The sequence below is a fragment of the Tamandua tetradactyla genome, chromosome 1 (genome assembly GCF_023851605.1).
Source record: "Tamandua tetradactyla isolate mTamTet1 chromosome 1, mTamTet1.pri, whole genome shotgun sequence".
NCBI classification, from domain to species: Eukaryota; Metazoa; Chordata; class Mammalia; order Pilosa; family Myrmecophagidae; genus Tamandua; species Tamandua tetradactyla.
Window position 1 is genome coordinate 168,539,277 of NC_135327.1, and position 16,676 is coordinate 168,555,952.

The 16,676-nt window shown below is 36.5% G+C and overlaps 1 protein-coding gene and 1 pseudogene across 1 annotated transcript in view; one reads left to right on the top strand and one right to left on the bottom strand.

Moving 5' to 3' along the window:
• Positions 1–16,676, bottom strand: part of GRM8 (glutamate metabotropic receptor 8) — an 829,821-nt gene that overhangs the window by 731,962 nt on the left and 81,183 nt on the right. The gene's annotated exons all lie outside the window — the stretch shown is intronic.
• On the top strand, positions 13,026–14,049 carry LOC143687231 (serine/threonine-protein kinase MAK pseudogene; annotated as a pseudogene).

Genomic DNA, 16,676 nt, shown 5'->3' on the forward strand with positions numbered 1-16,676 from the left:
GCATTTTTCTCAATAGTAATAAAACTCCAATTTCAAGTTCACGCAAGTAAAAATATCACATAGGAGATATTGAGAGTTCTAGTCTTTTGCTCACTCGCATCCTTATACATACATTTTTCTCATAAAAAATGTCCTGTGTTGTACCAGTTTTAATTTTTTTAAGGGTCTTTATCTTTCTTCCTAAATAACATAGTAAAATTAGCCTCAGTTCACCTTCAAGTGGCTTCTGGTAGGGTGCATTTTAATCTTTCAGACAGTGCTTTACCCCGATCAAAGGAAAGGATTTTTTTTCTCCTTTTGTATTTGGATTAAAAATTATGAACTGTAGGCATGAGTTGAACAAAATTGAAAGTTAACCTTACTAAAAGAAGAAAATCATTAGCTCTAACACCTCCTTTTAAAATCTGGGGACTGAAGGTTTTGAAAAGGTCAGGTGTTTCTAATGGCAAACCAAAGTTGGAAAGAGGGAACAGTCTGGCCAAGAGGCAGGGAAAAGAAGGTGCACTGTCTGTAGGGAATTTTAACACAATATTAAAAGTGGCTAAAAAATTATCTTCTTTATTATCACCATGTGCCAGCAATTCTAAACAGTATAAATGATGAAATACTTTTTATATAAGTTCTAAACAATTGCTGTTGTTACTGTTGAGTTTTAATAAAATATGTATATGTTAGCTTCCAAGGGCTGCCATAACAAAGTGCCACAAACTGTATTGCTGAAAACAGCAAAATGTCTTATGTCACAGCTCTGCAGTCTGAAAGCACGCTGCAGCAGGGCCATGCTCCTTCTAAAACATTAGAGGAGAATCCTTCCTTTCCTCTTCTGGCTTTTAGTGGTTGATCAGCAATTCTTGACCTTCCCTGGTTCTCAGCTACAGTACTTCAACATCTGTCTCAGTTATCAAGTGACCTTCCTCCCCTATGTGTATCCCTTCTCCCCTTCTAATGAGGACACCAGTCATATCGGATTAGAGGGCCTGACCTACTCCAGTATGACCTTGTGAGGGTTAAGTTCAAGTGACGGTATCCACTCGTGTGGTCAAGCAAGCATCGGCCTGATTTTTTACTGTGAGGACATTTCATGTGTTTAAATCATCGGCAAATTGATTGCATCTGTGGATGTTTACATCTATTATCAACTGAGGAGATAGCCTATAACAATGAGAGAAGTCTTGTCCAATCAGTTGGAGGCATTAAAAGAAGTGATAATTTTGGCAGTCAAAAGAGAAAATTTCCATCTCTACTTTAGCTAGACAGCTTCTGCTGGGGAATTCATGGGAGTTCCCAACTTGTTAAGCCTGCCTTGCAGAATTTGGACTTGTCCATCCCCACAGTAGCCTGAGCCAATTCTTATAAAACAACTCATAATATTTACATCCCTAAATGCAACTTTTGGTTCAACATGACTTATTAACTGAATTTCCATTGCTGAAATTAAGTTAAATCTTCAAAATTGAAATTTGATTTGCTTTTTATTACTTAATTATTGCTTAATTGCTATTCATCTGTACTATTATACAGTACTGTGATAAACCAATAGATAAGTAAAGTTCTATCCTTTTTCCAAACATTTGTATTAACGTAATTTTAACAATATTAATACATGGGCGGTGCGATGGTGGCTCAGTGGCAGAATGCCTGCCATGCTGAAGACCTGGGTTTGATTCCTGGTGCTTGCCCATGTAAAAAAAATAATAATAAAAGATTAGTGCATTACATTTTTCCTTTCTGTACATAACACTTTATTTTTTATTTTAAATTTTACATTTGTTTTTACTGGCATAATTATATATATGAAGTCCAATAAACAATTATCACTATTTGCATTATTATTATGCATTTCGTTTTATATCAATTAATTTTGAAGATAACACTATATAGAGGGGGAAGGGTCAAAAAATAACATGCTTCTGATTTTGTAGATTTTTTCCTTGTTGCCTTAATTTTAAATTGGATTATGAAACTTACTGTACAAACACAGGTTTTATAATGATTATATGGATACTTTATTGTAAATATACCTATGGTTAAGCTAACTAAGATATCCATTTTTGGTGGTTCAAGGTGTATTGTTTATTTTCCTAAATAAAAATATTTCTTTTAAAAATGATGTGCTTTTGGGGGGTACAAGGGTAGTTCAGAGCTAGTGTTCTCACCTGCCATGCAGGAGACCTGAGTTCAATTCCCAGCCTATGAACTTCCCAAAAAAACAAACAACAACAAAAAATCAACAAATGGTGCTGCAATAATGGGGAAAAGAGTAAAATGTGACCCCAGCCATATAGCATACAAAAAAAAAAAAAAATGATGTGACGAGTGCAGATATACTAAGCACATCACCATTCACTGGGTTTCTGAGGTTTTCTTATATTCTTTCTGAATTTCTAATCTTTTGTCTGAGTCTTGGTCAGCACGATTTTGCATCAAGATTATGAGCTAGTCTACAGTGGCAGATTCTAGGGCAACTAGAAGAAAACACCTCTTAGGAAAGGATGGGAAGGAGGGAAAACAACAATCCAGATGTCCATTCATTCATTCAGGCATTCTATACCCTTATTCATTCAACAAATATCTGTCAAGCATCCAGCATTGTGCCAAGCACTGGTCTAGCCAGTAGGGAAACAGCTGGGATAAGCTTCTATGCCCTCGAGAGCTTACAATGTAGTAGACAGAAAACAAATAAAAAACATATTGAACCAGTAAATTATATAGAAGGTGATAAGTGCTACAAACAAAATAGTGAATCCAGCATGGTAAGGGGAGTCAGGAATAGCAGGAGAAGGATTGCCTTTTTAAATAGGGTGGTCATTTATCATTGAGAAGATGACTTTTCAACAAATGCTTGAAGAAGGTGCAAATTAGCCACGTGGACATCTCGGGGAAGAAAATTCTGGGCAGAGAAAACAGCCAGCGCAAAGGCCATGGGGAGGGAGCACACAGGACTTGCTCCAAGAAGAACAAAGAGGCAAATGTAGAAGAATCAAAGAGAGCGAGAGGGAAAGAGTGGGAGAGGAGGACTGGGAGGAAAGGCTGGTCAGATTATACAGAACTTTGTTAAACCTTTAAAAGGACTTTGTCTTTTACTTTGGGTGAAACAAGGAACCACTGGAGGGCTTTAAGGAGAGGAGTGGCATGATCCAACTTATGATTTTATAAAAGCGTAGTCTTTAACAGAAATAAGAAAAAATAACCACTTGAAAGCCTTCCAACCTGCCCAAAGAAATGTGGGGATGGGGGTGGGGGGAGGTGGGAATCTAGCTATGACCCCTGTCCTCCATTCACTACCAACATTAATCCATCTGGTCTGACCACCTAGGAGGCCCCTTTCCTTTACTTCTTTCCTTGCATCCTTCCTGAAGGGGAACATCTGATCAACTTTCCTGGATTCAGGGGAGGTATTCTTCAGAGAAGCGTCCACAGAAACCGCCATGTTACATTTGAGAGTAATTATTTTGCTTTCAATATCCTCAGGAGTCTTCCATAAAAGTGCAAATTGCTCTTGGATGTTCAACCTACTAAAATTAATCTTTGATATAAATTTGCTTATCTCTTCTTAACTAACAATTAACCAGCTAACTGACAATTAAGCAGGAATGAACTCTAGAAATATGCACAAGAACACATAAATGCATACACACATTTAGACATTCATTATAAATTCGTATCCTATCCACAAGTGACTACAATGCTAGCAGGTCCAAAATGTACACCTCAAGACGTACACGCTGTCTTGTCATTGTGCCTCTCCCATCTGCATTTCATTCATTTCAGCATGTTAGTAGAGAGCAGGTTTTGTGGGTGGCATGAGAAGGAAGGAACCCCAGATGAGCCTAAGCAGTCATGTTATAAAGTGGGAAAAGCAGAGACAAGGACATTCGTACAGGAAAGTCTGTCTACCTAGTGTTTGGGTCAGTCAGCTCCCACCTCAATTCAACCCACTCTCTAAGCAGAAAGGAATGAATGCCCCACAGGCCTGGCCCTTGCCCACCACCCTTCACCAACAGAGGACGTAATACAGTAACTAAATGGTGCCTCCTAGTGGCCTAACTGGTCTTCCTGGTCCCTGACATCTGTTTTGTGGAAGACAAGCATTACAGTCACTCTGTCGATTTTTTTTTCAATAAAGTTTTTTAATATTTCTTCATCACAATGGTGGCTTTGTTTTTTTTAATCTTTCAACCTTCCCCCAAATGTTTAGAAAGTAAATAACTAGATAGAAAGATTAGATAGATAGATAGATAGATAGATAGATAGATAGATAGATAGATAGATAGATAGATATAGATAGATAGATAGATAGATAGATAGATAGATAGATAGAACGATACAGAAAATGTACAAAACATTAAAAGTTGGCGGAAATCAGTATCTGGGTGGAAGATATATTGGAGTTTGCTGTATGGGGCTTGTATTATTTTTGCAATGGTCCCCCTGTCAAAAAACTATTTTGAAATTATTTCAAAATAAAAATTTTAAAAACAAGAGTATGGTGAAAAAATTCATTGATGAAGACGGTAAGGTAATGACACAGCTTGTGCATATTAATCTTCACTAGAAAGGATTTATCAGTTGTAATGGACAGTGGAGATGCTTCCAATTTTCCTTACTGACTGCATGTGTTCTCTGCCTTTAGGCCAAGCCCAGATCTTTACCCTTTCAATTACGGAAGTGTGACTTTCCCGTATCTAAATGACAAAAGAGGCACAAGTTCAGAAGAGAGATTCCTCAGCCTGCTTTTTAAATAAGTAATCCCCTCCCCCTGTTCCTAGTGACCCCTCCCCCAGTAACCTCTAATCTATTTTCTATCTCTGCACATATGCTATTTCTAGTCATTTCTTATAGGAGATAGAAAAGTTTTTCCTTGTTTCTTGCTTATTTCACTAGGTATGTTTTCAAGCTTCCTCTATGTTACAGCATGTATTCATAACTTCATTTTTTCTTATATTCGAATAATATTCCATCGTATATATATACCACATGTTGTTTATCCATTAATTTGTTCATAGACATTTGGGTTGTTTCCAGATTTTGGCTATTGTGAATAATGCTGCTATATGCATTAATGTACAAGTTGCTGTTTATGACCCTGTTTTCACTCCCTTTGGGTGGGCATATGCCTAGAAGTGGGATTGTCAAGTCAAGTGGTAATTCTTTATTAACATTTTGAGGAATCCCATATTGCTTACCATCCTAGCTGTACCATTTTACATTCCCACCAAGAATGTACTACAGTTCCAAGGTCTCCACATCCGCTCCCATTTTTAAATAACAGTCATCCTTGTAGGTATGAAGTGGTATCTCATTGTGGTTTTAATTTCATTTCCCTAATGGCTAATGATGTTAAGCTCCTTTTCATATGTTTATTGACCCTGTGTCTATATTCTTTGGATAAATGTCTATTCAAGTCTGTGGTAGTTAAGATCACATGTCAATATGGCCAGGCTTTGGTGTCCAGTTGTTTGGTTAACAATTACTGGCGTTATTGTTATTGTGAGGACATTTCATGGACTTACTCATCAGTAAGTTGATTGCAACTGTGACTGATTTCAGGAGGAGATTGCCTTTAACAATGAGAGAAGTTTCAACTAATCAGTTGAAGACTTTAAAGGAGACGTGATTATTTCAGCTGTCAGAGGAGGCAAATTTCTTCTCTACTTTAGCCAGCCAGCTTCTCCTGGGGGGTGGGGGTGGGGAATTCATCAAAAACACTCATTGGAGTTTCCAACTTACAGTCTGTCCTTTTGAATTAGAATTTGTGCATCCTCACAGTTTGGTGAAACAATTCTAATAAAAATCTCATGATATTTACAAATCTCTCCTTTCAGTTTTATTTCCCTCCATAACCCTGACAAAAACAAAACCTTCTCCCAATTTTTAAATTGGGTAGTTTGTCTTGTTGTTGTTGAATTGTAGGAGTTCTTCACATATTCTGATATTAAAACTTTATCCAATATAATAGTCTAAAACTATTTTCTCCCATTCTATACACTATCTTTTCACTTTCATGATAGTGTCATTTAATGCCTCAAACATTTTAATTTTAATGAAATCAAATTTATCTATTGTTTCTTTCACTACTTGTGCTTTTGGTGTCCTAGCTAACCATTACTGAATTCCAAGTCATAAAGATTTGTCCCTTTGTTATCTTCTAAGAGTTTTATAATTGTTGTCTTTATATTTAGGTCCTTGATCAATTTTGAGTTGATTTTTGTATATTGTTTACTGTAGAGGCCTAACTACATTCTTCTTTATAATACATCTTGACGTAATCTTTCCCTCTTCTAAATCTCTAGCCTGTACAGCTGCATCAGATATTAAAAACAGCCCAAACCATAGCCAGATTAGCATAAAACCACTCACTAAAGGCCTATAGCTCAATATATGTCCAGCCTTCAGCAAAAATTACAAGGCATGTAAAAAGGCAAGGAAAAACAGTCTGAAGAAAGAACACGAACATCAGAACCAGATTCAGTATTGTACAGATTTTGGTATTATCGGACTGGGAGTTTAAAATAACAATAATTAGTATATTAAGTACACTAATGAAAAAATTAGACAACATATAAGAACAAATGGCTAATATAAGTAGCATGATAGAAACTGTAAGACTCAAAAGAAATACTGGAAACCAAAAATACTGTAACAGAAATGAATAATGCTTTTGATGGGCTCATCAGTAGACTAGAAATGGACGAGGAAATAATTAGTGAGCTTGAAGAAATGTCATATTAATTTCAGACAAATCAGATTGCAGAACAAGGAAAATTATCAAGAATAATGAAGGGCATTACTTAATGGCAAAGGGATCAATTTTCTGAGTAGATACAATAATCCTTAACATGTATGTACATGAAAATAGAGCATCCAAATAGATGAGGAAAAATTAATAGAACTGCAAAGAGATATAGACTAATCTACTTTTATAGTTGGAGATTTCAAAATCCCTCTTTCAATAATTAATAGATCAAGCAGGCAGAAAAATCAGTAAGGATCTACTTGATAAAAACAGCATGATTGATCTTGATCTAATTGGCATTTACAAAACACTCTATCCATCAACAGCAAAATACATGCTCTTCTCAAGTGTACATGGGACACTCAACAAGACAGACAAAACTGCAGACCATAAACACCTTAAAAATTTTTAAGGGGTAGAAATCATGCAAAGTATGTTCTCATACGACAATGGAATTAAATTAGAAATCAATAAGGATTGGAAAATCCCCAAATACTTGGAGATTAAACAACACATCTCTAAATAAAATATGAGTCAAAGATATTTTATTCAAATACAATGTATCAAAATTCATGGGATACAGCAAAGCAGTGCTTATATTCTAAATAAGTTAATATAATATATTAATTCTTATTATAAATTATAAGGGAAATTTACAGTATGAAATGTATGCTATAAAAGAAGAAAATTCTAAAATAAATAACCTAAACTTCCACTTTAGGAAACTAGAGAAAAAGAACAATTTAATTATAAAGCAAAAGAAGAAAAATAATAAAAATTAGAGCAGAAATCAATGAAACTGAAAACAGGAAAATAGAGAAAAATCAATGAAACGGAAGTCTGGTTCTTTGAAAATATCAACAAAGCTGAAAAACTTCTAACCAAACAACCACAAAAGAGAGAAAGAAGGCATTAAATAAATGATATTTAATATCACATTGCTATTAAAAGGATAATAAAGGACTACTATGAAAAACTTTCTACCCACAAATCGGACAAATTAGTTGAAATGAGCCAGTTTCTTGAAAGATTCAAACAAAAAGAGCTCACAAAAAGAGAAAATGACAACCTGAATAGAATATCTATTAGTGAAACTGAATCAATAATTAATATTCTTCCACAAAAGAAAGGAGACGCGCCATTTGGTAACTTCTACCAAACATTTAAGAAAGAGATGACATCAATTCTCTACAATCTCTTAGAGAAAACAGAAGCAGAGGGAACACCTCCTAATTCATTCTATGAGGCCAGAATTACTCTAATACAAAAACCAGATAAAGATATTACAAGAAAGGAAAACTACAAATCAGTAGCTCACATGAACATAGATGCAAAAACCCTCAACAACATACTAGCAAATCAAAACCAACAAGGGAGGAAAATAATTATATCACACAACACAAGGGATATTTATTCTAGCTATATAAGCCTACTTCAACATTTAAAAATCAGGTGGTTCAGTGGTAGAATGCTTGCCTTTCATGTAGGAGACCCAGGTTCAATTCCCAGACCATGCACCCCCCCCATAAAAAAAAACAATCATTGTTGGGGGTGCAAGGGTAATTCAATGGTAGAATTCTTGCCTGCCATGTGGAAGACTTGGGCTTGATTCCCAGCCCATGCACCTCTGTGGCATAATTTTATTCTTGGCCTGGTGGCTTAGTCTCTTTCTCTCCCTCCCTCGCCATTTTGGCACGTCGGGTTCTTCTAAGCCTCTGAATTACAAGCCTCACCGGCGACTAGTGATGATGCAGCCTTGTCTCTCTAACCCTATTGGCCTTCTCCTTAGTCCTCCACCTACCCAACATCCTCTGCTACGGGTACACTCAGGAACAGCATCTCTATGGTCACAGTCACTCATCCGTCCTCCCTGTGTGATTGGCTACCCTCCCCTGGAGGCCATGCCCTAACTCCGCCTCTCCTCAAACTGTATATAATCCAGGGCTCACCGAGCCTTGTGGTCTTTAGCTTCTGGCGGCCCTGGCATAAGCGTCTACCAACAATAAAGCTACCTCGCTTCATGCCTTAATTGACTCGGCCTCCAGTCCTTTAGACCTGCAGCAAGGTCTCCTGCGCGCGCCCCTTGGACCCAGACCCCCGGCTCGAGCCCCTTTTCTGCGTGCGACAGTGTCGTCTAGCAAGCAGTGAGAAGCTGAGGAGTAGAGGGTCCCCGATAGTTTGGCGGTTGGGCCCAAACCGCAAGTGGCACCCGAACAGGGACCCCTCTCTCCTCACCCGGCGAACTCCCACGGCACCCTAGGACCTCGTCCAAGGTAAGCGCCCTCGGCACTAGCCACCCAAATAAACTCCCAAGGAAGTCCTAGGCCCTGATCGGAGTGGCTAGTTGTCTCCCTAAATTTTGGTGAACATGGGTAGCAGAATTAAAGCTACCTCGCTTCATGCCTTAATTGACTCGGCCTCCAGTCCTTTAGACCCGCAGCGAGGTCTCCTGCGCGCGCCCCTTGGACCCAGACCCCCGGCTCGAGCCCCGTTTCTGCGTGCGGTGGTGTCGTCTAGCAAGCAGTGAGAAGCTGAGGAGTAGAGGGTCCCCGATAGTTTAGCGGTTGGGCCAAAACCGCACACCTCCCAGAACAAACGAACAAAAATTCAACAAATGGTGCTTCAATAACGAGATACTCACATGGAAAAAGAATGAAATACGACCCCCACCATACAGGAACAAGAAAGAAATGTGACCCCGCCATACAGCACACACACACACACACACACACACACACACACACACAAAATTAATCACTGTGAAAGGCAACCTACTCAGCAGGAAAGAAAATTTGAAAAACACAAATCCATTAAGGGTTTAACATCCAGAATATATAAAGATATCCAAAAACCCAACAATAAAAAAACAACCCAATTTTTAAAATGGGCAAAAGACTGAAATATTCATTTTTCCAAAGAGGAAATATAAATGGCTACAAGGCGGAAGAAAAGATGTTCACCCTCACTAGCTGTCAGGGAAATACAAAATCAAACCAGCATGAGATATTATTTCACACCTACTATATGGCCACCATTAGACAAACAGGAAACTACAAGTGTTAGAGAAGATGTGGAGAAATAGAAACACCTACTTACTGTTGGTGGGATGGGAGAATGGTGCAGTCACTTCGGACTTGGTAGTTCCTGAGGAAGCTAAGTATAGACAGAATTGCCATATGATCCAACAATCCCATTACTAGGTATATACTAATAAGAACTGAAAGCAGGGATGCAAACAGACATTTTGTAAACAGAATACAGCATTATTCACAGTTACCAAAAGATGGAAAGAACCCAAGTGTCCATCAACTTATTAATGGATAAACAAAATGTGGTATACACATACGATGGAATATTATTCAGCTGGAAGAAGGAATGAAGTCCTGATGCATGCAACAACATGGATGAACCTTGAGTGAAATAAATCAAATGCAAAAGGACAAATATAATAAGTAAACTCACAGTTAAAATCTAGAAGATAGGTAACCAGGTGGGGATAGAGAATGGGAAGCGGAAGCTTATTTGTGTGCAGAATTTTTAACCAGTTTGAATTTAAATGTTTGGAAATGGTGAGTGTAATTAACAGCACTGAATTATGAGTGTAATTTTGGTTGGAAGGGGAGGTTTAGAGTCAAGTATGTCACTAGAAGGAAATCTACAGGATAAAACATGGAACTATATAAGACAATGAACCCTGTAGTGGACGATGGTTGTTAATTAATAGTAGAAATATAAAAATGTTTTTTCATGAACTAGAACAAATACATGTCAGTATAACAAGGAATTAGTAACATAGTGGTATATGAAAAAAATGTACCTATTGTAAACTATGGACTATAGTTAGCAGTAATATTTTCATATTCTTTCAATAGTAACAAATGCACCATACCAATGCAAAGACCAATAATAGGGAGGATAAAGGATATGGGATACTTTTGTTCTTTGTTGTTGGGGTTTTTTTTTTGTTTGAGTAATGACACGTCCTAAAATGAATTGTGATGAATGCACAGCTATGTGATGATGACATGAACCATTGATGTATGACATGATATGTGAACATATCCCCATAAAACTGCTTTAAATTCAGTATGGACAGCCAAAGCTATAGGTTGAGCCCCCAGTCTTGGGGTTTGTTCATAAGAAACTTAACCCCCCAAAGGATAGGTCAAGCCTACTTAAAATTAGGCCTAAGAGTCACCCCCAAGAGAACCTCAGGTGTGGCCTCTCTCTCCATCCAACACAACAAGCAAACTCACCACCCTCCCCCTGTCTACGTGGGACATGACTCCCAGGGGTGTGTATCTTCCTGGCGATGTGGGACAGAAATCCCAGAATGAGCTGAGATTCAGCATCAAGGGATTGAGAAAAACTCTAGAATGAGCTAAGACCCAGCATCAATGGATTGAGCAAACCTTCTCGAACAAAAGGGGGAAGAGTGAAATGAGATAAAGTGTGAATGGTTGAGAGACTCCAAACAGAGTCGAGAGGTTATCCTGGAGGTTATTCTTATGCATTAAGTACATATCAACGTGTTATTCAAGATGTAATGGAGAGGCTGGAGGGAACTGCCTGAAAATGTAGAGCTGTGTTCCAGTAGCCAAGTTTCTTGATGATGTTTGTATAATGATATAACTTTCACAATGTGACTGTGTGATTGTGAAAACCTTGTGTCTGATGCTCCTTTTAGCTACCTTGTCAACAGATGAGTAGAACATATGGAATAAAAAAATAATAGGGGGAACAAATGTTAAAATAAATTTGATTTGAAATGCTAGTGATCCACGAAAGGGAGGGGTAAGGAGTATGGTATGTAAAATTTTATTTTTTTCTGTTTTCATTTTATTTTTCTGTTGTCTTTTTATTTCTTTTTCTGAATTGATGCAAATGTTCTAAGAAATGATCATGATAATGAATATGCAACTATGTGATGATATTGTGAATTACTGATTATATATGTAGAATGGAATGAGCATATATTAAGAATGTGTTTCTGTCATATTTTTTTAATTAATAAAAAATTTTTTTAAAAAGAGAGAGAAAAAACTGCTTTAAATATCAATCATCACATCTTGTACTTCATCACATTTACAAGATAAAGAAGAAAAGTCACCTGATCATATCAACTGATACAGAAAAATCCTTTGAGAAAATTTAAAACCCATTCATAAAACAACCTTTTAATAAACTAGAAATACTAGGAAATTTTGTGAACTTGATAAAGAATATATACAAAGAAAATCTAGTTCACATCATACCTAGTGGTAACTGCACGCTTTCCCCAGAAATCCTGAACCAGACAAGGGTGTCTTCTGTCACCACTCCTAGTCCACATTATACAGAAGTCCTAGCTAGTGGAATAAGACAAGAGAAGGAAATACAAGGTATACAGGCTTGAAAGGAAGAAATATAAAACTCTTCATTTTCAGATGACATGATTTTCTATGTAGGAAATCCCGAAGAATAGGCAAAAAAAAAAAAAAAAAAAAATCTTGGAATTAATAAGTGAATGTTGCAAGTTCATGAAATACAATATTAATATACAGAAGTCAATTGCTTTCCGACAACACTGATCAAATGGAATATGAAATTAAGAAACAAAATTTATAACACCAAAAAAAGAAAGAATTTGGTATAAATCTAGCAAAATATATACAGGATCTGTATGCAGAAAACCATAAAACTGATGAGCAGCTAAATAATGAAGTGATTTCCATGTTCACAAAAGGAAGACTCAGTCTTGTATAGATGTCAATATTTCCCAAGTTGATGCATAGACTTAATACAATCCCAATAAAAGTCCCAGGAAGTGAATGAAACCTAAAAGAGAAGGGAGAGGCCAGCAGGTGCAGCACGTGCCTTGCAATATTGCAGAGGAGCCAAAGATCATTAATAGTTGGTCTGCAGGAAGAAAGCATTGCCTTGATGACACCCTGATTTTGGCATTTTCCCAGACTCTAACCAGTGTTTGTAAGAATGGAAGCACTGTTTCCTTGCCAGATTACCAATTGCTATGTATCATGAACCTACATAATCTCAAAGAAGAATATATTTAATGATGATAAGCCTATCACCAGTCTAACAACCACAGTCTGAAGGTAAAACAGAACAAAAATTAAAAAGCATTTAAATTTCTATTCAAGAAGGAAGTCATTTTGATCAACCATATCTGTTACATTGTTTTTCCAAGATTAACTGATACACAACTATGAAACACTTGGGTGACAGAGCCTACAGAAGTATGTTTATGGGCAAAAACAATGAATCTGAAGAGCTGGTGACCATCAAAAGGATGTAGAGGAAGTTCTATTTGGGGGATAAATGTGTGAGCTTGAGAGAGTTGTCTCTGAAGAAATTTAATCACGCCAACGTGATTAAACTGAAAGAAGTGATCAGAGAAAATTACTATTTAAGTTTTATATTTGAAATAAGAAAGAAAACCTCTATCAATTAATGAATGACAGAAACAAGCTATTTCCTATGTCTGCTATCAGAAATACTATGTATTAAACATTGCAAGGGCTAGCTTTCATTCATAAACATAGGTTTTTTCATACGGTCATGAAGCCAGAAAACTTGCTTTATATGGGTACAGAACTTATGAAAACTGCTGATTTAGGACTTGTGAAAGAATTAAGCTCACAGCCACCACACTCCAACTACATATCTATCAGATGGTATCATGCTCCTGCGGTTTTATTAAGAACTTCAGTTTCTAACTCATCTATTGATATGTAGGCCATTGGGAGAAAAATGGCTGAGCTATATACACTGAGATCACTTTTCCCAGGGACAAGGGAGATTGATGAAATCTTTAAAATTTGCCAAGTTTTAGGACTCTCAAAAAGAGTGACTGGTCAGACAGGTACCAGCTTGCAACCTCTATGAATTTCTGCTTTCCCCAGTGTATTTCTATAAACTTAAAAATTCTTATTCCCAATGCCAGTAATTAAAATGTTCAGCTTACGGCTGAACTGTTGAATTGGGATCCAAAGAAACAACAAACAACAAGCTAGACATTGAACCACCCATATTTTCAAGTTGATCAAGAAGAAATTGGTCCTTCTTTGTATCTTCTGGAATAGAAACAGTCTTTAAATAAGCAGCTATGATCACTAGAATTGAAAACATCTTTAGTTGAACTAGAATCTAAGCCTCTGCCAGACATTATTAATCAGACTGTGGACAGCCTGGCCAAATCTTCACCATCAGCCACTGCAACCCATTCAGCGGTAACAGAACATGAGTGTCCATCAACCTCCAAAGCAGCCGTGAAAAGAAATGGCCAAAATCACTATCTCTAAGTCTCATCAAAACCATGCCAATTGTAGGTTGCCGATAATGATTCTTGAAATGAAACCGTTTGACTAGTTCAATTAGGATTTGGTTTCTAGGAATTTCTAAGAATACTGGGGAAGACAAAAAAGGTTATTCTATATTAAGCCCCTAGTTTCTGTAGAAGTAGTTTGATGTGAGGTAACCTAAAATTCTAATGAGGTTTATAAAAAGAACTTTCAGAATGAAAGTAATAAGGTTTACTTTCTACAGAATTTTTTTAACCATCACTTAGATATAAAAGAATTCAAAAAAAAAGAATTTAAAAGAATCTAGTACTCAAGAATACTGATTCTATATCTTAAGGATTTTGATGATAATTTTACAGTTTTTAAATGCTACAAACAGAATGGTTTGGTTTTTAAATGCCAGGCATAATGTGAAACTTCTTCTTTGTCCCGTCATTCAATTCAGAGACCTGAAGTCCCATAATTTTATTGTCTTCTCAAAGTGGATATGCAAGCTGTAAATACATAGTGGCATTTTAAGACTGGAAGAGACCTTAAAGAACCCTGTGTCTAATTCTATTACCAGCCCCAACCACACCTGCCATCCCCTAGTAGCACTAACTACATTGTAACATACTATTGATTGCTTACTGTTTAGGTTTATTGTTTATTGTGTGGCTCTTTTTACTAGAATGTAAGCTTCACAAGGACCAGTATATATGACTCTTCTGCTTATCGATAAAGATCCAGAACCTAGAACAGTGTCTGGCACATGGTAGGTTTTCAATAAATATTTGTTGAATGATAAAAATTCTAGCAAGTTATTGTATAGACATTAACAAACATTCTAATGTTTATATGGAAAGGCAAAAGACCTAGAATAGTCAATACAATACTGAACAACAAAGTTAGAAGATAAACACTACACAATTTAAGACTAACTTTAAAACTACAGTAATCAAAACAGTTTGGTATTAGAAAAAAGAATAGACACATAGATGGAGTGGAATGGAGAGGGCACAAATAAACCCACGCAAATATAGTCAACTGATCTTTAACAAAATAGCATCAGCAATTCAGTGGAGAAAGGACAGTCATTTCAATAAATGGCAGTGGTATAAATAGACATTGATCTGCAAAAAAATAAATCTAGACCTTTCACAAAAATCAACTCAAAATTAATTATAGACCTAAATGTAAAATATAAGACTTCTAGAAAAAAATACATAGAAGAACATCTAAGACAATATATTCAATGCCAAAAGCACAATCCATGAAAGGAAAAAACTTATAAGTTGGACTTTATTAAAATTAAAAACTTCAATTCTGTGAAAGACAATGTTAATAGAAGTAAAAGACGAACCAGAGACTTGGAGAAAATATGTGTAAATCACATGTATTATAAATAACTTATATACAAAATACACAAAGAGCTCTTAATTCTCAACAATATGAAAGCAAATAATCCAATTTAAAAATGGGCAAGAGATCTGGACACCTCACCAAAGAAGTTATAGAGATGACAAATAAGCACATGAAGAAAATGTTCAACATCTTCTGTCATCAGGGAACTTCAAATTAAAGCAACAACAAAATTCCTCGACTAAATGCAAAATTTTGCTAAAATGCAAAAAAATAGAAAAAATGATGGTATCAATTTCTGACAAGAAACAGGAAGTCCATTATTTCTGGTGGGAATGCAAAATGGTACAGCCACTTTGTAAGACAGTTTGACCAATTCTTATAAGCCAAACAGCCTTACTATATGATCCAGCAGTCACTCCTGGGTAGGTGTTTCAATTTGCTAAGGCTACTGGAACGCAATGTACCAGAAATGGATTGGCTTTTACAAAGAGAATTTATTAAGTTACAAATTTACAGTATTAAGGCCATGAAAATGTTCAAATTAAGGCATCCAGAGAAAGATACCATGACTTTGAAAAAAGACCGATGGCATATGGGGTTCCTTTGTCACATGGGAAGGCATGTGGCTGGCACCTGATGGTCCTTCATTCCCAAGTTGCGTTCTTTTCAGCTTCCGATTCCAGGGAATGTCTCTGGGTGTTTTCTGTCTAAATGTCTTTGAGCTCGCTCAGTTTCATCTGTCTTTCATCCTCTCATAGAGGACTCCAGCCAGGAGATTAAGACCCACCTTGAATGGGCTGAGTTACATGGCCATGGAAACAATCTAATACAAAAGTCCCACTCAACAATAGCTCTACACCCACAAGATTGGATTAAAAGAACATAGTCCTCAGAGTTAGAGCTCTGAGCTGTGAAAGACAGCATTACCCCATACAGCAACTGTTAAAAAGTTGAAAAAGTGATCAGACTTCAACTAGAGATATGAATGAAGCTGATGTGGCTAGGACTAAGGTAAATCAGAATATAGGATAAAGTATGATATGGTCCATATTTGAAAACTTAACTTCTGTGTGAGACCAAAAGAAGGGGTGCTTATATGGTGCAAAATTTATATTTTGGGTAGCATATTCTCATTTAACTTGTATGGTCACTTCATTCAAACACCATAATTACATGGAATCATGAATTATGTTAGTTTGTACAATGCCCTGATACATACCTGAGTAATTCAGGCAGAGAATAAAAAAGTATTTGCAAAGGCTCCTTGGGTGATGGGAAGAAAGAAAGAAATATTC